Source organism: Bombina bombina, chromosome 2 (genome assembly GCF_027579735.1).
Source record: "Bombina bombina isolate aBomBom1 chromosome 2, aBomBom1.pri, whole genome shotgun sequence".
Taxonomy (NCBI): Eukaryota; Metazoa; Chordata; class Amphibia; order Anura; family Bombinatoridae; genus Bombina; species Bombina bombina.
Genome location: NC_069500.1, coordinates 775,692,769 through 775,717,879, shown reverse-complemented (window position 1 = coordinate 775,717,879; position 25,111 = coordinate 775,692,769).

Here is a 25,111-nt window from a genome sequence, read left to right as displayed (position 1 = left end):
CCTCTCTTTCTCAAGGGACTTCTCTCCCCTGGGGCAATGGGGCCTCATGGCAGTCGACCCGAGGGGACCTCCCTCTGTTCAATCTAAGCTAAGAGTCACGGCTCCCGAATGGTCTGTTAAGGAACAAAGGTCAAAAAGGATGAGAACGCCGCAGACTATAGATACAACACAACCGGAGTCCCTGTCCTCCTGAAATTTGAGCTTGCTTCTGTCACATACCACAGGTCTAACATGATAAAATATACCTATCTCTACTCTCCTTCCCTTTGGTTGATATACTAACGTGTCACGGAGTAGGGTCTGCACTGTTTGATATATGTAATCTTCTGTTTATATATAGCCACATTTTACTGTCTCATGTTGGGTCTCTGTGTCCACATTGTTCATTTCATTTTGTTGCCTTATGTTAGGCTCCTGTGTTCACTTTGTTCATTATGTTTTGATTGTGCCCCTCTTGGGGCCCTCAGGTTGACATTTACTCGTACCTTAGTTTGCCCTCCTACTACTTATTCATCTAGTTAATGGTGTGGGGCTGGACCTTCCAGCTCCTCTGCCCATACATTTGCCCTTAGCTCCCCCCTCCACAGGTTAACCCACACCAGGGTTCCACCTAGGTGGACTATTTACACCTGTACTGTCGATACATTCCTGCATTACGTGCTGATTAACTCCCCTCCCTTCCTTCCCGTCCCAACCTTTACCTTAGCCTCCCAGATCCCTCCTGCCCATCCACTCCCCTGGGTTAGAAGCGGAAAATGTCCCGTTTACGAGTCTACACGCATAACATCAGAGGCTTAAACTCTCCCTTCAAGAGAAGCTTACTCACCCGTACGCTTAACCATCACAACCCCGACGTCGTATTCCTACAAGAAACACACTGGTTGTTAGATGCTCCACATAGATTCCATTCTCTTTCATATACGACCATAGAGTGCTCCTCGTTTATAAAAAAAGCACAAGGGACTGCAGTCATGATTCATAGGAGGGTAGCTTACGAGGAAATCCGGGTACTAAGAGACCCCCAGGCTAGATTCACTATAGTAGTTTGCAAGCTGGATCATGTCACACATACCCTAGTTTCAGTATACCTGCCCAACTCTCACCAACCTGCATGCCTTAGGAAAATTCTGAGATTAATTGATCAACACAAACAGGGTAGAGTCATAATAGCTGGGGACTATAACATGATCTGGGACCCTAAACTAGACCGCAAGACTTTATCCCCAACTAAGACCTCCTCCCAATTGAGTCTCCTCTCCAAACGCTTCAAATCTATCATGTCTGAATTTGGGTATTATGACATTTGGAGATCGTTACACGCTACAGATAGGGATTTCACCCACTTCTCCCAGGCACATAAAACCTACTCTAGGTTAGATCATATCTTCTGCTCGGCCTCGACCTTAGACTCAGTACTCCAATCTAATATCCCCCTCTGTTCATGGTCCGATCACGACCCAGTCCTGGCGGACTTACGCACAGGCGATCCCTGCCTACATAAAGGGGGTGGTCTCTTCCGCGCAATATCCTAGCAGACATACCCTTCAGGGAAGAGTTATGAAGAGATCTTGTAGAACTTATCTAACTTAATGACAACGGCCAGACAACGGATGATACACTCTGGGGAGCTATTAAGGCGGTATCCAGAGGCTATATCATCAGCAAGCAAGCCCGACTTAGGAACCTGGCTGGGCTAACTCTAGCCCAGGCTCACTGCAAACTTAGGCTACTTGAATCCACCAACAGAGCCAACATTACAGAAGCACTGACCTCCCAGATTTCAGCCGTGCGCTCTCATATCAATCTTCTTGAGCTGCGACGTACTCAAGAAAATCTCACAAAACTCAAGCAGCTATTTTATTATAAAGGCAATAGGGCTGATACTTTGTTAGCACACAAATTGCGCCAGCGGAATAGCACATCTCGCATACACCAAATCATATACAACAACAAGACTCACAAACTCCCGTCACAGATAGGGGATTGCTTCTCAGACTATTACTCCAAACTCTACAATCTTGAGAGTTCTGAAATCAAAACCCCCGCCTCCACACTGCAGATTAGAAAATTCCTTGATTCTCTAAACCTTCCGTCTCTAACGACGGAACAACAAGAATCTCTGGCCAATCCGTTTTCCCAGTTGGAAATTAAGCAGGTTATCCAGCGCCTCAAACCCCTTAAGACTCCTGGCCCAGATGGTTTTCCCGCACAGTTTTACAAAACCTATAGTCAAGAATTGATCCCGTTGCTCCTCAGGTTTTTTAACTCTGCCAGACAAGAAGGGAGTTTTAAACAAGAATTCTTGGAGGCTGAGATTATTATGATCCCCAAGCCAAACAAAGACCCCTCCTATTGCCCCAATTATAGGCCCATCTCGCTTATAAACGTGGACATAAAAATTTACTCCAAGCTCCTGGCCAATCGAATATGTAAACTCCTGCCCACCCTAGTCAATCCAGACCAAGTAGGGTTTATACAAAGTCGCGAGGGCCCCGATAATACTAGGCGCCTTATCAACATTGTATGCGAATCAACGAGAATGAACAAGCCTTTCTCGGTTATCTCTCTAGATGCCGAGAAGGCTTTTGACAGAGTCAGATGGAGTTACCTCTGGGAAACTCTCGATGTCTTTAAATTTCCCTCCGACATTCGCCTCGCGATCCAAGCTCTATACTCCAGTCCCACGGCAGCGGTCAGGGGGGTAGGGTTCCATTCCACCCCATTTCCCATCTTTAACGGTATGAGGCAGGGTTGCCCACTCTCCCCGCTCCTGTTCGCTCTGGCAATCAAGCCGCTCGCAGAAACAATACGCACCGACAAGGGCTTAATAGGAATCACTCTCTCTGGCTCCAGACACAATATCGCCTTGTTTGCAGACGATGTGACGGTGTTTTCTGCAGACCCACTTCGCACAATTCCTAGACTCCTGGAAATACTAGAGGACTTTGGCTCTCTCTCCTTCTATAAGCTTAACGCCCCCAAAACAGAAATCTACTGGTGGGGTTTCCCCCAAAACTATGTCACAACCCTTCAAAAAACAGTTTGACTTCAAATGGTCTAGCAAATGGATTACCCATCTCAGAGTTAAAATCTCTAACGATTTGAAACAGATGGTCAAGGATAATTATCTTCCCCTGCTGGCGGATCTGCGTATGTTAAAAAATGTTTGGGACCACAAGAACATCTCTTGGATGGGCCGTATAGCTTCCCTTAAAATGTCGTTCCTCCCTCGGCTCACCTATCTGTTTAGATGCCTCCCGATCAGAATACCCACCCACCTTCTGCTACAATTTCAAAGTGAGTGTGCAAAATTTATCTGGCAGAACAAAACTCCCAGAATAGCCCATAAAACCCTACAGTTTCCAGTCCAGCTGGGGGGTCTGGCTTCCCCATCCATAGCAAAGTACTACGAGGGAGCCATGCTCACGCATATCTCCCAATGGGGAGTGCTTCATTCACAAGACAGGTGGCGAGACATTGAACAAGCCTCACTACCCTTTGATATCTACCTAAAGAACCTAATCTGGACCCCGGTCCATAGTCGTAGAACCCTGAATATTCATAATGTCGTAGTTTTGGAGTGCCTGGCAATCTGGGATAAGATTCGGCACCGCAAATTGATTGCGCCACACCCCTCCCCGATCACTTCCATCCCGGGGCTTTTCACTGGCCTTGCAGAAACACACCCCAACACGTGGGCTCGGATAGGTGTAAAACAAGTTTCAGACTTTTGGTCAGGGTCCAGCGGGGACGGATATATCTCGTTGCCTATGGACAGACCTCGGGAAGACATTCCGTCCTACCTCCACTTCGAACTTACTAGGATTAAGAGTTTCCTTTCTAGCTGGGGATTCTTCCCCGCTGCCCCACGCCAGCTTACCCCATGGGAGTCTGTGTGGAAGGGAGGACGTAGACTCCATAAGCCTCTTTCGAGACATTACAGTCTGCTTGAGGGTACCGTGCCCCCAGACCTGGCCCAACACCTGCGTAAGTGGGACACTATTCTTCACACTCGAATTTCGGCAAACGCTTGGCAGGGGTCCCTCACCTTAACTAAAAAATCATTGCATTGTGTAACAATGTTCGAAACACATAAAGTCATTTCACAATGGTATCTGGTCCCCGCGCGGCTGGCCAAGATGTTTCCGACATCTTCTCCACAATGTTGGAGGGACTGCGGTTCTCATGGCGACATGCTACATATATGGTGGGAGTGCCCTAGGTTGACTCCTCTGTGGAACACATGTTTCCGCACTCTGTCTGCTCTTAGGATTCAGTTACCCAAAAGCCCTGCCACGGCACTTCTACACCTAAACTTGCACGCCCTCCCCAAACATCAGCAGATTTTCTGCGTTTATCTCCTGTCATCAGTAAAAACTAATATTGCCAGATGCTGGAAGAGGGCATCTCCCCCTAGATGGACTGACATTCTCAAAACAATGGCCTACTTACACGCTATGGAAAAAGACATATATTATAGTTTGGACAGAATTGACCTTTTTGAAATGGTTTGGGCTGACTGGACAGACATACACGATTCTACATGGCTTCCCCAGGTTAGTGTATAAGAACCCACGCTGCGTCTACCGCAGATGACCCCCGGTAGGGACCCCCCCCTCTCCCACCCCTATAGATGTGCCCCCCCCCCCCCATCCTCCCTTGAAAATCGCCTGGAAATGTATCGACTTCCATCTCTGAAACTGGAATATATCAGTTGTATTCTTCATACTCAAGTACTTATCTATATGTTGTGTACTATAATGTGCAGGGGCCCTGAGAGTCCCCAATTATTGTTATATATTGTTTAATACGAATAAAAATCTAAAAAAAAAATAAAAAATCCATAGTTATGTGTGTCCAAGGTTGATTGGGAATGGACAATGGTGTAAGCCATGAGGCAAGGATAGGGGAGTCTTATTGGCAGCACAGGTCATTCAGGCTTTTACATAATCCTGTGAGTCAGACTTCATGGTAGGCCACCATACATGTTGGGAAAGAAGCTTAAAGGTTCTTGTCAGACCAGGATGTCCTGATAGTTTACTGTCATGAGCCCAGGATAGCACAGGAGTGCGAAGGTTCGGAAGTATAAAGAAGATCTCAGGAGCCACGGGGGCTTCAGGAGGCTTTCTAAACTGGGCACGTTGCAGTCTTTGTAGTAGAGAGGTGTTAAGTTGAGCAACCACACAGGAAGGGGATATGATGTGTTCAATAGGAGCTTCAGAAGAGTCACTAGATTGAGTAAACCGACGGGAAAGGGCGTCAGCCTTTTAATTCTTGGTCCCAGGAAGATAAGAGACTACAATGTTAAAACGGGAAAAGAATAAGGCCTACCCGGCCTGTAAAGGATAGAGTCGATAAACAGTCTCTAAGTACGTCAGATTCTTGTGGTCAGTGAGAATATGAATGGGGTTAGCGGTAACCTCTAGCCAATGACACCATTCAGTCAAGTCCATCTTAATGGCTAAGAGTTCACGATTACCCACATTGTAATTCCTCTCTGCAGAAGTTAAATGTATAGAAAAAAAGGCTACAGGGTGCAACTTGGAGGTCAAAGGATCCTTTTGGGGTAAGACTGCTCCAGCTCCTCTCAGAGACATCAACCTCTAAAGTGAACTGCAGGTTAGGATCAGGATGGCGGAGCACATGAGTAGAACAAAAGACCTTTTTCAGATGAGAGAAAGCATCCACGGTTACAGGAAGCCAATTCTTACAGTCTCTGTTTCGTTTAGTCAGCTCAGTGAGTGGAGTGACTATCTGGGAGAAGTTCTTTATAAACTTGCGGTAATAGTTGGAGAACCCCAAGAATCTCTGTAGTTCCTTTAATGAGATGGATTGAGGCCATTCCAGAACTGCGGTTAGCTTAGTAGGATCCATGGCAAAACCTTCCTTCGAGATGACATAGCCAAGGAACTGGATCTGGACTTGATCAAACTTACATTTCTCCAGTTTGGCTACCAGAGAATTGTTCCTGAGGCAAGATAGTACCTGTCTTACATGCTCATGATGCTCCTCAAGGGTGGAGGAGAAATAAGGATGTTATCCAGATAGTCGATGACAGTGCGATAAAGGAGGTCACGGAAGACATCGTTGACAAATGCTTGGAAGACAGCAGGGGCATTACTCAGCCCAAAAGGCATTACAAGGTATTCGTAATGCCCGGATCTCGTGTTAAAGGCAGTCTTCCATTCATGTACTGGGAAGATACCAATTAGATTGTACGCCCCTCGTAGGTCCAACTTAGTGAAGTAGCAAGCATTTTTGAGCGAATCGTATAGTTCAGTGATCAAAGGATCACTTTGATCCATCATCTTGGTATCTTCTAGTAGATAGTGATTCTTGATAGTGATGTTGTTTAGGGTTCTGTAGTCGATACAAGGTTGATAGCCTGCTAGAAGAGTGCCAGTGATTTTTTTCTTCCAGCTCAGCTAGGGGCAACAATCCAGACCAATTGGTATGAAGTGAATTGACAAACTCTAAAATAGGCTTCGAGATCTTGATTCACTCTCTCTGATAGCCCATTAGTTTGGGGATGGTAGCCAGAAGTCAAGGAAACAGTGGTTCCAATCAATTTGCAAAAAGCTTTTCCAAAAGGTAGAGATGAATTGAGGACCTCTGTTAGAAACAATGTTCACGGGAATGCCATGAAGTCGTACCACATGTAACAGAAAAAGTCGATAATTCTTGGGCAGACGGTAGCTTGTTTAAGGGTATAAAATAAGCAAGTCTGGAAAATCGATCCACCACAAACTAGATAACAGTATGATAGTCAGAAGGAGGGAGGTCTACAACAAAATCCATAGTTATGTGTGTCCAGGGTTGTTTGGGAATGGACAATGGTTGGAGTAAGCCATGAGGCAAGGATCAGGGAGTCTTATTGGCAGCACAGGTCATGCAGGCCTTTACATAATCCTGTGAGTCAGACTTCATGGTAGGCCACCATACATGTTGGGAAAGAAGCTTAAAGGTTCTTGTCAGACCAGGATGTCCTGATAGTTTGCTGTCATGAGCCTAGGATAGCACAGGGGTGCGAAGGTTTGGAAGTATAAAGAAGATCTCAGGAGCCGTGGGGGCTTCAGGAGGCTTTCTAGACTGGGCACATTGCAGTCTTTCTAGTAGAGAGGTGTTAAGTTTAGAGACCACACAGGAAGGGGGTATGATGTGTTCGATAGGAGCTTCAGAAGAGTCACTAGACTGAGAAAACCGATGGGAAAGGGCGTCAGTAATAGTTGGAGAACCCAAGAATCTCTGTAGTTCCTTTAATGAGATGGGTTGAGGTCATTCCAGAACTGCGGTTAGCTTAGTAGGATCCATGGCAAAACCTTCCTTCGAGATGACATAGCCAAGGAACTGGATCTGGACTTGATCGAACTCACATTTCTCCAGTTTGGCTACCAGAGAATTGTTCCTGAGGCAAGGAAGTACCTGTCTTACATGCTCATGATGCTCCTCAAGGGTGGAGGAGAAATAAGCATGTCATCCAGATAGTCGATGACAGTGCGATTAAGGAGGTCACAGAAGACATCGTTCACAAATGCTTGGAAGACAGCAGGGGCATTATGCACCCCAAAAAGGCATTACGAGGTATTCATAATGTCCGGATCTCATGTTAAAGGCAGTTTTCCATTCATGTCCTGGGAAGATACGTATTAGATTGTACTCCCCATGTAGGTCCAACTTAGTGAAGTAGCTAGCATTTTGGAGCGAATCGTATAGTTCAGTGATCAAAGGAATAGGATAGCAATTCTTGATAGTGATGTTGTTTAGGGCTCTGTAGTCGATACAGGGTCTGAGTCCACCATCCTTTTTACTGACAAAAAAGAAGCCAGCCCCAGCAGGAGAAGAGGAAGGGTGAATAAAACCTTTAGCTAGGTTCTCTTGGATATATTCTTCCATGGCCTTGGTTTCAGCTTGGGAGAGTGGATAAGTCCTCCCTTTGGGAAGTGGGGCTCCAGAAAAGAGGTTAATTTTGCAGTCGTAAGGACAGTGGGGTGACAGCACATCAGCTGCTTTCTTTTCAAACACATCTGTAAAATCTGCATATACTGAGGGAAGACTTGAAGGGGTCATTAGACTGGCTATCGGTATGTGGTGCAGTGGAGTAACCTTAGCCAAGCAGGAGTGGAAGCAGGATGTACCCCAGCAGGCTAACTGTCCCTCAGTCTAGTCGAACTGTGGATTGTGTATATGAAGCCAAGGAAGATCAAGGATAATTGGTTGTGCTGGCGAATAAATTATAACGAACTGCAACTGTTCGGTATGAAGGACTCCCACAGTCATGGTTAGGGGTGCAAATTCAAAATGGATTAAACCTGATCGAAGGGGAGTGCCATCCAGAGTAGTTATTTTAAGACATTGTTTTTTCTGCAGAAGAGGCAACCCTGCCTGAATCATGAAAAGGTGACCTAGAAAATTTCCTGCTGCCCCTGAATCAATAAAGGCTTGAGCATGGACAGAATTCTGAAGAAAGGTAAGAGTAATAAGTACCAGGGTCCGAGAAGAGTGAGGGGATTTTGTAGTGGCCATGCTTAGAGGTACCCTAGTTTTATTCTCTAAGCATTGGCCTTTCCCAGCACCCAGGAGTACACACAGTAACACCTATACTTGGGAAGTGTAGTAAGGGAAAAAGAGTACTTACATAGGTGCAGATTTGCGCCAAGGAGGACACACAGGTGCAATCAGGAACGGCATCCAGGAGAGAGAGACAGCGTGTCGTGATGACGTCATTGCCGCATGCTCTGAACCACCGCCGCATCTATGGCAATGGCCATAGAAACGAGTCACCAACACCGCATCTATGGCAGCGGCCATAGAAATGAGTCAACAATGCCGCTTCAATGGCAACCGCCATATTGAGCAGCGACGTTGCAGCGGCCTGACACCTGATGGCCGTTAATCCACACTGGCTGGCAATGATGAAGGCGATTGTCGCCAGTTGCTACTTGTACCAGGTTTACCTCATACAAGACCCCAAATTCCTCTTTGGTCCAAGTGGCGGGGTTAGCGGGGCTCCCTGACTCCAAACAATGGGCTGCGGCTCAGGAAACTCCAGCTGGTGCTCTGGTCCAGTTGGTAGGGGAGGGTTCCGTGGGCAATTTGACCATACAAGGCCCATCTAATTGCACCCGTAGAACCGGATTCCCATCCTCCGGTGTGGAATGGGGCCAGATGGATGGGTTTGAGCCAGTTGGGCTGAAGGGTATCGGCTGGCCGCTGGAATACGAGGATGTGCTGCAGCAGGATGGACCACTGGTCGAGGTTCAGTTCAAACCATGCATCAGGCATCTGGAAACTGGTCCGCCAGAACTGCTGCTTGATCTACAGTGGTGTGTTTCCGATCCCGGACCCATTCTCATACCTCCGGCGGGCAGTGGTCATAAAAGTGCTCCAGAAGGATGAGCTCTGAGGCTTGTTCCAGGGTGGTCACTTGGCTACCCGAGAACCAATACTCCAGGAAGCAGGTGAAATGGTGGTTCCACTCGGTAAAGGGTTGCCCCTCTATCCTTCTCAGACTCCGGAACTTGAGACGATGCGCCTCCAGAGTGATGGCATACTGGGCCAGGATGTGCTCCTTCACTCCGCTTATCTTCCAGGGGGATAGCTTCAAAAGCACCCAAAGCCCTCCCGACAGCTTTCCTATCAGGAGGGTAAGCCAATCTGCTTCACCAATGCCCTGCAGCTCACACTGGGTTTCAAATGCCTGTAGGTACCGATCAATTTCTTCCTCTCCATCTTTAAAGGCACGGAAGTCCTCATGGAGTAACTTCTTTTGGGGTGGAGTGGGCCTCAGATCGGTAGGTGCGGCTTCCCCCAGAGCCTTCTGCACCTCCAGCATCTTGAGTGGTGTCAGCAATAATATGAATTATTACCTCCTGTGGTGGGGTAGTCCCATAAAGTGCAAGCTGCCTGGTTCACTGGCCTGATCGCTGGCTCGGTCACCCTCCATCAGCTCTGAAATGTTAGCTGCTTTCAGCTTGTTGCTGGCAACTTGTCCATGAGCTTCCAGCAAGTCTTTCAGGGTACTCCTCTTAATCCCAGAGTACCGTTACTCCTTCCAAAGGGGTCCTGTTGGTGGTTGGAATGTTCCAGATAGAAGGAAACATCCCACTGTTGCCAACCAGAAGTCACAGACACCAGATACCCTGACTGGGTATGTCCCCCAAAAGGATCTTCTTCATCCCGGAACCTATAGCTGCAGAGCTGGAAAATGATTAAAGCAAGTAGCCCACCCTAATAACCAGTATTAAGGTGATACACAAACTGCTTTAGTGAGACAAACACACAGCTTATATACACAATTGCCATCTGATAAGAGCCTAATCTGATCAAGAGAGCGCCGCCCCTCCATAGGAGCCATAGGCACATAGAGATCCCACAATAGCTAGGTCATAGTTTTGGGGTGATCCTGAGGGCAGCTATTCTAGGGTATCATTGGAGAGCTCCGGGCCCCCAGATGTCACAGTCCAAAAAGCAACATGATTCATGGCCATGGACTGGAGCGGCAGCCTGGCAAATGGTACTCAGGAAAAGTCTGAGGTGGGGGTTGTAAAAAACACAGGTTCCCGAGTGAGCTTCCTATTAGTAATCACCCCAACCCATGCCCATCAAAGGTATGACAAGTCCCCAGAAGAGCAGAGCTCTAGAGCAAAGGGTTTCAGGAGCAACCTAGGTTAAAGTCCAGCGGGAATCTCTAGCGATACCAGCCGGTGAAAAGTTCCATAAGATCCCTGCTGGGACTTGGCAAGGCAAGAAGGGGGTAAAGTGGGGTAGCGATCAGCTCTTTCAGGGCAAAGTTCCATTACTGCACAAATAAAGGGGACTGGTGAAAAACATAATAATCCAAATAGGGGAAGGGGTTGCCCTGGCAGCCTGGTATCCATAACAGTAGTGTTGTAAAGTAGATGCACTTCACCATAGCAGTGTTGTAAAATAGATGCGCTTCACCATAGTAGTGTTGTAAAGTAGATGTGCTTCACTATAGTAATGTGGTAAAGTAGATGTACTTCACCATAGCAGTGTTGTAAAGTTGCACTCACAGGAACGAACAACTGGCTCAATACCATTGTTAGCCTGTTCTATGGCGATTTACCACTTAGGTGCAACTTTTTAGCCCCGTAATGCTTTTCACGGAGTTGAACTTTCCTTTAGTATATCAGTCTGATCCCGTATATATATATATATATATGTGTGTGTGTGTGTGTATATATATATATATATATATATATATATGTCCTTATACTGCCCCAGTGACAGGACTCTTGTACCCAGTATATATATAAAATGGGCTAGTGCTCCCCCATCTTCAAAAGTCACCAGCCGCCACTGCATAGATCACTGATTGTACTTTATTAAAATTCAAATTTACCTCGAATACCCCACCTGGATGGCTCTGCTGACAAGTTTTACATGGCTAATGGCCACACCATAGCTGTGCCCCTGCTTTAGTCTTTCTTGCTTTCAATTCAGCTAATGCGTAGTCAAATCCCTAAAACAGCACACACACCAATCAAAACAGTGGATTGCAATGGGATTCACTGTTAATTTTGTGCCACTTGCTTTTGTAGAGTGAGGGTCTGTTATTAATGAGAAAAACTTTATATCTGAAGAACACTCATTAAGGACAAGGAAAAGGGCGGTCAGCAGTCTTCTTAGGAGCTGGACAGCTCGCTGTAAAATAGAAGAGGGGTGGATGATCAACACTGAAAAAGTATAAGTAAAATTTTCATAGATATACAAAAATCATAGCTCAAAATGCAAATACACTACGTTACGTAAAAGTACAGTAATATACAAACACATGTTTTTTTTAACACAGTTTGCTGACACTTTACTGTACTCATCTGAGAACAAATACTACAGTTGTCAAGATATAAGAGCCCTGAGTTTTTTCTTTCTCTTTTTTTTAAAGGGGGTAGGGATAATGATCTATGCATTAATTGAAGACCAGCGCACAATTTAGATGCAATGCGAACGCAACCTCGCGTTTGTATTTTACGGATGCTTTGCACTCATGAGATCGCGCTTCCATAGGCTCCAATGGGAGCCTCATTCTCATGCTGAGAGACACGGCATGAGGAGAACTAGCGCAGCGAAGGGGGTAAGTCGCTCAGCAATGGGCAAAAAATTGTAAATATATGTTTAAAAAATATATACATATATATCTATGTGTTAATATGTGTACATGTATATATATATATTTATATAAATAAATATTTACAGGAAACACACAGTACCCATAGAATGCGATGTAAAGGCACTTTTCAGCGCACCTGCCAACTTTAACCTCTTTTTTATTAAAACAAATGCTACATTTTTTTTAATAAAAAAAATGAATATTCTTTATTTTGGGGGCAATTGGGGTACATTTTTAAAAATAACCACATTTTCTGATCGCTAATTGCTACTGCGAACACAATATATTAGCGCTCCACTTGTAATCTAGCCTGTATTAGGGTAAGAACCTACTTTGGGATTGTGATCCCAGAGTTCTTACTCTTGGCTGAGGTGGTGTTATAGTAAAGGGTCCTGTTTGCGGAGGATTTAAGAAGACAAGTTCTATTGGTGGGAGAACCAATAGCATAGATGTTTTTTATTAGGGTTAACTTAGGTAGGAGGGCCCTAATGCAAATATTTTTTTGGGTCCCCAAAAGGTAACTAAGTAGTAAGCAATATGAATAATATACATGCCGCCTGGTATAATGATTTTAAGAATAGACATATAGATATGAAACCTGCACTAATAAAAGGCTCCCCTGCATTAGGATTGTACACATTCTGCACACGCCCATTTATAGAATGGTTACTATTTATTTTTAAAAAGTGATACAATTACTATAAACTGGGTACTGGTAGACAGCTGCCAGTACCTAATATGGCTACTACTAGTTAGCGGAGGGAGGGTTAAAGAGCTGTTTGGGAAGGACCAGGGAGGTGGGAGGTTTAAGGAGGGGTCCCTACAATGCAAAAAACAGAAAATAAAAAAATGGCTTAAACTGCATACTGCCAGACCCTATCAGTACCTAAGATGGGGGTGACCAGTGGGGGGAGGGGAAATATGTTTGGGAGGGGAGGGGAGGGATACATTTGGTGGGAGGGTAAGGCTTACACTAAAATAATAATACCCTTGCTAGCTAACAATATAAGTGTAGTGCACAGCTGCCATTAGCAGCATTCTTATTACCAAAAAGCTATGGCAAAGCCATGCATGTCTGCCATTTCTGAACAAAGGGAATCCCAGAAAAACTCTTATAACCATTTGTCTTATGACTGCCCAAGTGGTATGTAAATAATTTCAATAAGAAGCTAACATTTCTTTAATATGATCACATTTGGTGGCAAAACAGTGACATGAAATATACCAAAAAGGGCTTAGATCAATACCTTGGGTTGTCTACTAAAAAAAATATATAGTTTTGATAGATAATTAAAAAAACAAGGCTATTTCTGTTTAAATGGAGTAATAGCAAATATACTGTAAATTCTCCAGTATTTTGGGCAAGTTTTTCTCTGAAATTCCCGGCAGGGAAGAGGGCAGGGGCTAATCATAATATAACATAATTAGACATTTATGTGGCATGATTTAAATTTTTGTAGAAGGTGTAATTAGAGTTGGACTTATATAGACAGAAGGTATTAATTTTACAGGAGATAAATTAATTATTTAGTAGGGTAACGGGTAGGAGGTCATCCAATTACGGGGATCAGTTACTGTGAGGTTTACTAATAGTTGGGTTATCTAGAGGATAGGGACATCCCTTAGTGTAGTGTTTGTACTAGAGTCACAATAAGGGGTAAATTTACCATCCCTGCAGGTGGACAAGTTCCCAAGTAGTAAACCTGTCTGGCTGTAATCGCCATTTGCAATGTTTCCTTGCACTGCAAAATTTATCATTGCACAAGAGGATACTTGTGCAATGCTGCACCCTGCTCAGATGCAACCAATTGCACTAGAGCAGGGTATGTCAATCACCCCGAACAAGAGAGTGTCTTGGTGACTGAACTCACCATTTCTGAGGTGGCTTAAGGAAAAAAAGAAGAAGCCGTTTTTGCTTTTTAAATATGTGGCAGCAGGCTCGCTTATGCTAACCTGCTCCACATAGCCGGAAAATCTGGGAACGCAGCTTAATAAATTTACCCTTATGTGAGAATTTTTGGAGGTGAAATTTTGGTGTTGAGTTTCTTCTTGTAATGGGCTTGGTGACAATGCCCTGGTGAACCGTGGACAGAGTTAAATAATGTTGGATCTATAAACACAAATCTCTCGATGGCAAAAACCTTGAGCTGGGTCCTGTTATCTAAAGTAATAAACTCTATAGTCCATTTATCAACTTACTGATTTCCTGTTGCTGTGAGCTGTAGAGTATGTTGGCACCTCATGATTAAGTTCTAATAATGCTGGCGGGGCTCTGAGCATTGTTGATGCCGTTGCTATGTACAGGAACAGAACAAGATCAGATAAGAGGCAAGCGGGGGAGTAGCAGCCTTGGCAATGCTTCATTTAAAATGCTGGCTTGGGACTTGAAACAAGGGACAGAAGACAGATTGTGGTTTTTAACTCTTCACTGTCAAAGACTGATTGGACATTGATATGTAATAATAATAATAATGATAAAGAATAATAATAATATTAATAATCATACGGGTCTATATAAATAGTATGAACCTTTTGTGTATCAATATACTAGAGAAGTACACAAGACTTTAAACAAATGTTATATATGCATAAAGATCTCCTCTCACAATATGGTTTAATGAACATCACCACTGAAATAGTATTCAAATCCATGGCCTCAGTCTTTCCGATATCGAGTTTCAAATTTGGCCAATTAGGTCAGTGTGTTTTTCGAGTGATCATAATTCCAAAAGGCTTCTGCCAATAAAAGGTCTCAGTCATGAATCAGTTTTCACAAACATGTTTTTATTTTCGATAACTTCATATTAAAGAGATAGATATTTGTAATGCAAACAAAATGACAAATACAAAAGGCTATTTGGTAGCTCCAAACATCAGAGTTGTTTGGAATGATTTATACCATGTACCAAAACATGTAGTCACTTTTGTAAATGTTAACATTAAAACATCAGCATTTTAAGAAAATATAACCAAGCTCGCCTCTTCTTGGAAAAGATTGCCCATGTAGCCCTGTTAAATACAGTATTATTGGGTCTAATGTGTAAACTATATGAGATTCACAAATGCAGTTCACCATATTGGACATGTTATTATTTTTTCGCTCTAATATAAAGAGCAGGAGCCTCAAATCCCTCAATATGCAACAAAATATATACATACGATGAAGAAATACCTCATGTCTGAGTCCCACACTATAGACATCCATACCAAGCCCACAGGTTAATGTGGGATTGAATCTTGAGACAATTATACAATGTGACAGGAGGTTAAAAAATGTAGACTGCCCCATGAATATCAGGACAGCTGGCAAGTATGGAGTAAGGTGTAGGAAGAATGGCACTATACTGCTTGTGGGGTATGCAAGCTGGACACTGACATGAAACTGCACTATATTAATATACAGTAAGTCATAAATATACAAAGGAACTAAGACATTAACTGTTTCACCTGAGGTCTCTTAATCCATTTTCTAATTTCTCCACATACGTCTCTGTCTTTCAAATATTACTTCATTATCTCCTCCCTCTTTTTTTCTTCAGGGCTGCTTGTAAAAAAAAAAGCCAATAAATTTCCTTGACAGTGGAGATTTGCAATTAACTCCGGCCCAGAGAAACCATGTTGGATTATTAATTGCTCATTCTTCCTGCATGTGAAGACCTCAAAACCATTAATCAAAACCATTGATTATATGGCCCTTATAAATGCTTTAACTACTTTACTTCTCTCAAAGGCCAACCATATAGTAAAAGGGTAAAAAAAGGGCAGTCTCTGAGGACAGAGAAAATAATGGATATTTTTTTCTACATAAGCAATGCTCAGAAGCTACAGTGATCTACATGTAAATTGACCCCCTGGAGATGGGATTTACCAATATGGAGATAGGGTGCATGTCTGTTTATAGTGGGTTGCCTCTGTATACAAAAGATTGTATTTTCTGGTTATACACTGTCAAAAGGTTTATTTTATAGATACAGGGATGTCATCTGATTAAAGCACCCTTAAACACAGTAGAGTTACAAAATCAACAATTGCATAATAAAACTACAATGCAATAACACTTTGAATTCCAAATGAGCAATTTTTTTTATCTGACAAATTCAGTTTTCTTTCATTTTCCTGCCCCCTGTATCATGTGACAGCCATCAGCCAATCACAGACACATAAACAAAAACACAGTCTCTTGCACATGCTCAGTTGGAACTTGTGCCTAAGAAAAGTGCCCATAAAAATACTGTGCAAAATTTTAAATGGAAGTAAGCTGGAAATTGTATTATTGTTTATGTACTGTGTTTATTTATTTTAATTGCATGCTCTTTATGAAAAATGAAAGTTAAATTTGAATTTAAGTTTTTTGTTTTTTTTTAAATAGGAACTCGGAGCTATTAAAATTCCAAAGCAAAAATGTTACTGCAAGTAGTTTTTGCATTACTGTGTTTAACCCCTCTAAAATATGTTAAAGGGCCAGTAGACCCACAAAATAATGTTATATAATTCAGCGCCAGCTTACTAAAGCATAGGATTTCACACATATTTTCCTACGAAAATAAATTTTACAGAACACCGCTCTTTGCTCTACTGAGCGGGTCTGTTTTTTTCCTAAGCGCATCGGGCACGCTGTCTAGTCACAGCGCGCCCGATGGCGCCATTACACTGAATGTAGCTCGCCCCCGCTCTGGTCTGGTACCGGGAGCGAGCTACATTCAGTTTAATGGCGCGATCGGGTCGGCTGTGACTAGACAGCGGGCCCGATGCGCTTAGGAAAAAAACAGATCCGCTCAGTAGAGCCAGGAGCGGCGTTCTGCAAAATTAATTTTCGCAGGAAAATATCTGTAAAATACTTTGCTTTAGAAAGCTGGCGCTAAGCAAATGTTATTTAATTCTGCACTATGTGCAGAATTATATAACATTATTTGGTGGGTTTACTGGCCCTTTAAATCTCTTTTTGTCTATAAAGGAAAAATAGATCTCAGTCTTCAAGATGAACTGGCTTAGTATAAGCCCATCCTCTTGCATAACTCCAAACATTAACATTAGCTAGCGATGGGGTTGTGCGTGTGACATGGATGAGTCCTGGGCATGGCTGGGTAGGCTCTGGTCAGGAAGTTAGGTGTCCTGGGTAGAGCTGCAGTAGCCCCTTAATATCGGAATACCGAGAAGCTCGGAGGGGGAGGAAGGGGCCAGCCTTCCCAATCCATGACATTCCCAAAAGATGTGAGATTGTTGAGAAGTATGTTTTTTATTATTAACAAAGGGCTTTGTATTGCCCACCTTTCCTGAAAAAATACAGACCATTCTAGCCCACATTATACAGCATTACCTAGATACTATAGCTGCGGGAACTTATTTTAAATGATCATTTGTTTATAATTTAATTTAAACACATTTAGAAGAAGTTTCAAAATGACAGTTGCCCAACCTGCACCTGCAGACGTTACATAGTGGTCAAACAGTTTGGCATTGCCGGTTTAATTCATGGATTCCGGTGATGTCTTTCTAATTTACTCCTATGACCAAATTTTCTTCGTTCTCTTGGTATCGTTATTTGTAAAGCAGGAATGTAAGCTTAGGATCTCGTGCATTTTTGGTTCAGCACCTGGGTAGCACTTGCTAACTGGTGTCTAAATGTACACATACAACTTATTCATAAACTGCAATGCATTGGACTAGACTCAAGAACTAGTAAGTGTGTAGTATGTTGGCTAAGGGAAAGATGACATAGGGCTAAATTACAAGTGGCGCACTAAGGGCTAGATTAAAATGAAAGATTTTTTTCCTTTCATTCTATTGGCTGATTTGAATTTGAAGATTCAAATCAGCAAATAGGAATTCAACGGTAACCCCATATAAAAGGGGAACCTCACATTCACTATTCAGTTTTGCAGCTGGAGACCATATAAAGAACCCCTCTATGTTGAATATCATAAGAGGAGGATTGACATTGCTGCCTCCATCACTGGGAAGAAGAAGATGGACCGCTGCCTGGATGAAGATTAACTGCTGCTTGGATGAAGATAGACTTCCGCCTGGATGAAGATGGACCTCCGCCTGGATGAAGAAGATGGAGCGTCGTAGGTGTGCCAAATAGATTACATTGTGCTCATTCCAGTGGAGTTATTTACGAGAGGGCACTGACTGTCTAAAATGTAAGTCTGTCAAGGAGGCAGTCTGCAGAGGCTTAGATACAAGATAATCACAGAGGTTAAAAGTATATTAAAAGTATATTAATAAAACCGTGTTGGTTATGCAAAACTGGAGAATAGGTAATAAAGGGATTATCTATCTTTTAAAAAAATAAACATGTTCAAGTAGACTGTCCCTTTAACAGGTAGGGGAATAAAGAAGGCAGTTATCCCCAGGTAGCAGGAGTTGTGAAACCCAAACAACCTAATTGAGGTTTATTAGTTCATAGTCCCCCATATGCATGGTTAGTAGTTTGATTAATCTTACTTTGTCTTGAAAAACTGTAGGGCAGGGGAGAAATTGCATCTTTTGTCCCAAAAGGCAAGTTCAATGACACCATTGAAATGTTATATTTGAGTGTGGCGATCTCTCATTTCACTCATTGCAACTGAGCTCAGTAAAAAAAAAAAACTATGAAATTGCCAAGCGCTCTTTCCTAAATCTATTTCTCTCAGCTGGTCCTGATTTCATCACTCTTTTTTTGAACTTTATTATACATATGATGCAACATAAAGATGAACAAACAGAAACACGTTAATGTACATAAGACTTCATATAAAAGTGCATACTATACATAGGCTGCTTAGCTATAAAAATGATTGTATTATTTTGTGGGTTTGGGGGGTTGTATACTGTTAGGGGGTGTTTGTTTTGTAGGAAAAGAGCTATTATCTTTAGGGCAATGCCCTATAAAAGGCCCTTTTAAGGGTCCACAAAAAGGCCCTTTTAAGGGCCCTTTGCTAGTTTATTATAGATTAAGGGTTTTTATTTTGGGGTTGGTTTATTTGGCCCTTCTAAACTATCCAAAGCACATATCAACTTATGTGCTTTGGATAAAATCTCCCTGAGTGGCTGTAGAGTACTTTATAAATGATGTGTGGGGTCTGCACAATGTTTGTGCGTCCGGCTGATTTAATCATCTTTGACGACCCCAGTAAGCAATTGCCACCCTGCTTCTTCCCAGTCCGCCACTGGTGTAGGTTTAGCAGTTGTGAAAAAATAAATACATTATGTACCTAGCAAGGCAAATAGCAAATGCTGTTTCTCTGTAGAGGGAGGTCCAGTTGTGTAGCAATGGTAGAGCTTCTATAACAAGCTTAGAGATTCCAATGGGAAGACGTATTTTAGTGGAGGAGAATAAAGCACAAGACAGTGATAGGAGCTGTGATGCAGGGATGTACTCAGTCTATTTCTATCTCTTCCAAACCTACATTTGAATAAGTTCAGCTCATTTTGAAGCCTCCCAACCAGTCTTTTACTCACATAGCTATTTTTTAATTGTGTGCCCAGAATTGTTATGGTTTCATGTCAAGGTAGATGATAAAGAATAAATTAGAAATAAAGGTCCTGTTATGGAGAATTTTTGTTTGTTTGTGGAAATAAAGTCTAAAAAAAATGATCAGTTCAAATCAGCCCATTCGATTTAACAGTATTGCTGTACAAGATTTTACACAATATTTTTCTCTCAAGTAAAAATCTTCATGTAGAACATAGGAAGCATCTTTGGTAAAACTTTGATTTGCAGTTTCAAGACCTCCCCTAGTGCTGCATAAACCAACAAAACTGAGGTTATAATATACAATGGCGCCCTCTAGTGACCAGTCACTGTATTAGCTCAGTAAACTTAAAAAAAAGAAAAACGGTTCAAAATATGTTTATAGCAATAGTACATTTTGGGACATCCTCTCTCCTCTAAAACACCATACTTCCTTCACCCTTCTTTCAAACTCCATCAGTCATCCACTGAAACTACATATTCCCTCCTTTAAATCTAGTATCTTTCAAACATTAAAGGGACATGAAACTCAATTTTTTTTCTTTCCTCATTTAGAAAGTGCATGCAGTTTTAAACAACTTTCCAATTTAATTATATTATCTAATTTGCTCCATTCTCTTGATATCCTTAGTTGAAAATCATATATTGCAATTGTATTTCTTGTTAGCTTTCTTAGTTATGACATATATATATATATATATATATATATATATATATATATATATATATATATATATATATATATATATATATATATATATATAAAATATCATTCCTTCCACCCTTGAATCCTTCCACCCTTGAAATATTATTGTTTAAAAAAACAGTGTACTGTAATATTGGTTTCCCTTATTGAGTTTACAGCTACAGAGTATAAAATGTATGGGAAATTTCTCCTTTGGGTTTAGTTTTCCATATGAAATAGCTGCTTTTGCTAGTTGAAACCATTCCAGTGGTTTATTTTTAGACATGTGCACAGGCAAAAAAATGTTTTGTCTGATAGATTTTATTCCTGTTTTTAATTTATTTTATTTTATTTTGAAGCACATAAGTCATTATAGCATTTATGCACAATACAATAAAGAAGACAAGATTTTCAGCGCTGCAGAATCTGTTGGCGCTCTACAAATAACCGATGATAATAATAATAATAATAATTTACAATCTGAAAAACAGAAACAACAATTACCATCAAACGGGTTTATACAATTTCATATAAGTCATAAAAGCACAATAGAATATTCCATAAAAGATGCAGATGTGAGACACAGCATGAGAACTAGCACAGCAAAGAGGGTAAGTAGCGCAGCGATGGCCAGCAATTTTAAATATATATGTATATATATATATATGTATGTGTTAATATGTGTATATAGCTATATTAACACATAAGTATATATGCATATAAGCATAAACATATATATTTACAGGTAACACACAGTTTACATAGACCGCAATGTAAAGGGATGTTTTTTCACCCGCCATTTTTAACCCCTAGAAACTGCCTAGTGCAATAGTATGTATAAAAACAAAAAATGCTACAATTATTTTCATAAAAAGCTAAAAGACCCTTTATCTTCGGGGCATTTGGGGCACTTTTAGATCTGATCTCTGGTCTGGTTAATTTTCTGAATGCTAATTGCTACCGCAGGCTCACGGTAGCAATAACCAGACACTTGTAATGGCTGTTTAATTATCGTGCGCCTGGAAAACTGGCAAATTTGCTCCATTTGTAATCTGGCCCTTAATAGGGAGAAAATATTCAGCAAACAACAATACTTGAAAAGGGGAGACTTGTCATTTAAAGCAAAATAAATATATAAGCTAATGGTTGCCATTTAGAGACTAGAAACACAAACTTAACAATGTGGTCCCCCGCAATTTATAGAGATAAGAAATACAGAGCTGGTCCCGCCTAGGAAAGGGCTCAACACCTATTGTGTAATTGAGTTAAGTAGCTGTTGAAAAAACTGAGTAGTAAGGTACATAGTGGCAGACATTCTGATAAGAGTATATGTGGGACAATCCTCAAAGCAATAAGTGAAATAAAGATGGGATATGAGCAAATTTACAGTAAGCCTTATAACATGACAAATAAAACAAGTATATATAAATAGGACCTAAGGATACCTACCCTTTATACATTGCGGCTTTACCCTTATTCAAACTTATAACTTGTCATTAAAGGGAAGACCTTATAACAACATAGAAGAAACAGATCCCAGACCGGCTCCTCCTAAAATCCTTTTATTCATATAGTTAAAAAGACAATAGCACAAGTGTAATAAAAGTATATTTCTGTAATTTTGAACTACAAACAAAAGATAATGCCACAGGAGCTTAAAGATATTAGATATCTTGTTGCAGTGATAATTATGAGCAACACATTTATTAAATGATAATAGTGAAATGGCCTCGGGGGATTTTTGATATAAAGTATCCGATTGCAATGCTTTTGTAAAATTTAAATAGCCTGACATATTCTAGTATGTAACAAACTTTAATGAAAACATAAATTCAGTAGATCAGATTACGCTAAATTTCTGCGAGACAAGTTGTCAATAGCCGTCCAATCAGATTGAGAGACATAGTATAAACTAGAGAAAGTACAACCACACTTATCTATGAATATGGGCAGCAACGAAACGTGTCAGATGTGAGGGGGTACTTTGTCTCATTCAGTTTTTTATCTATTACCTGTAGGTGCATCTGTGACTTTGTTACACTTGTGCTATTGTCTTTTTAACTATATGAATAAAAGGATTTTTAGGAGGAGCCGGTCTGGGATCTGTTTCTTCTATGTTGTTGTGATTGACCACCCCCATAGGACTCTCCTAGTTTACCTGCAGCGGGGACCTCGGGCCGTGAACCCATAACGTGGAAAGACAATACAGAGCGGCAGCTGAACAGCGGCGGTGAAGCAGAGGAGATTCTACACGGATGAAGATCTACCTCTAGTAAGTCCGCTTTACATATGTTGCATATATGCTTCTAACAGCGCTGTTATATGACTTCTGTGGAGGGTTCCTGTTATTTAACATAAGGTCGAGTACATTGAGCTATATATATTTCCCTTGACCGAGTGCACGGACACTGTTTCTGTTTTTTCTGTTTGCAAGACCTTATAACGTCTGATATCCAAAGTGGAAAAAAAGGTTAAATCATGTCCCCACAGCATGACGTATCATAGCAGTCTTTTCGAGTCCTTAATGTAGAGCTATCCTCAAATAATAATATGGTGTATAACTAATTTTATTGCAAGACAGGAGGCTCCTATTTTGCTTTACTTCCTTTACTTAAACTCTCCAGCAGTAACGAACATTGACAAATGTAAAAGAAACAATGTAATTAACTCTCAGCCAATCAGGGCTTAGCATATAACATATAAAGTACAATCTTCACTTTCATTTCCTCTTTCTTTACTGCTCTCCAGTGAGACAGGTGATATTATTACTCCTCTAAAAAACAAAATATAATTTAAAAGTAAACCCTCTCAAATTTAACAGAACAATTTTACCAATTCTGTTTGGATCACAAGATCACAGTTGTAGCAGAGTACTTTCCCGGGCAGTCTAACATCGTAACGGACTGGTTTTCAAGTTTATGGAGCAAATAGAAGTTTCACAGAAAGGTTTTCCTCCATCTCCAGAGCCTCAGGGGCCCCTTCTTCGTGGATCTCTTTGCATCCAGGACCAATACCCAACTCCCAACTTACTTCAGTTGGCTCCCAGACCCAGCTCCACGGACGCATTTTTATAGACTTGGCCCCCAAAGGGATATTATGCCTTCCCAACATTTCCCATGATCCCCAGAGTGATTCTTCATGTCCACAGACTTCAAGTCCAGTTGCTTCTCATCACACCCCTTTGGCCTGCCCAAGCTCAATTCCCAGCCCTTCTAGAACTTTCTGTTCAGATTCCTCTCTTAATTCACCTCTTCCCAAATATCCTTATGTATACCCACATATCCCCACACCCCCTTGAATTGAACAACCTTTAACTTCTAGCCTGGATGATTTCAGGGGTTCCTTGGATTACTCAGGCCTTTCGGCAACAGCTTGTGGACTCTTACGGGACTTTTGGGCACCAGGAACTAGACAAGCTTACCTTACAGCCTGGTCAATCTGGCTTTGCTTGAGCAGGGACGAACATGCTGATCTCTATTCAGCCCCTCCTGTGATAGTGGCGAATTTGCTAGCTCATTTACATGAGCAGGGCAAGGCTTATAGGACTGTCAACATTTTTAGATCTGGCATTTCAGCTGCCCACTTTCCAGTTAATGTTTTTTTCCCTTAGGTAAGGACCATTTGATCTGTCAGCTCATGCATGGCATAAGACTTTCAATACCTCCTTCAGCTAGCTTTTTTCTTTGTTCAAATCCTGGCCCCCGAACCCTCATTTGTCCCTTAAACAATTATCAGCTAAGTTAGCTACCATTCTTTGCCTACTTTTCTTTCCCAGGACTTCTGACTTTTCTCTGTACACCAACAAACTAAAAAAATTTTCTTCAGAAGTTTGTTACCCTTATCTAGAAATGGAATTCCAACTATGTGTGGCAGCCTGTCTTAAGAATACTTACCACGCTCTACACCCTTAAAGGGTTCTTACGGACCTCTTCGTATTTCTTATGTTCAACCTTTCCATCCAGTTTCTTCCCCAACACTGGCTAGATGGATTCAATGGGTTATGTCACTAGCCTCAGTCCCCTCATTATTTGGGGCTCACTTGATGCAGCCTCTCGGGCTTTCTTTCAGGAATGTTTCTTTCAGGATCTTCTTACAGCTGCGGATTGGTCTTCTGATTCTATTTTTTGCAAGTTTTACTTCAAGCCTATCTCTCATGCTGCTTTTTCTCTTCTTGATGTTTAGCTTTATAACAGCAAAATAGGAGCCTCCTGTCTTGCAATAAAATAGGGATTATGTTAGCCTAGGTGACACTATAGTCACAATTTTATAAAAGACAGGAGGCAAGTATTTTGCCTACCCTGGTATACCTTCCCAATAATAATAATAAAAATAGAATATTTATGTTGGTTACATGAGTCTCATGTTTTTCTTCTGCAACATATCTATATGTTAAGCTTTGATTTTATACATTTCATATCCCCTTCCCTTTCAGTGTGATAATTCCAGAAGTTTTAAGGTCCTGTTTTGTCTGTGATCTACCAGATTGTATCTGTTGTCTTCGATGAGGCGTTATACGTTGTTTGCCCTGACGGCTGATTCATCAGTTTATTGTTCCAGTTTCATATGTTCGGTTCCAGTTGGTTTTGAGTAAAGAAAGAGGAAGTGAAAGTGAAGACATAACATTATAACATAATGTTATATGCTAAGCCCTGATTGGCTGAGAGTTCATTACATTGTTTCTTTTACTTTTGTCAATGTTCTTTACTGCTGGAGAGTTTAAGTAAAGGAAGTAAAGCAAAATACTCGCCTCCTGTCTTTAATAAAATTGTGACTATACTGTCACCTAGGCTAACATAATCCCTTTTATATTTGACCCGCTCATCATAATGGATTAGGAGGG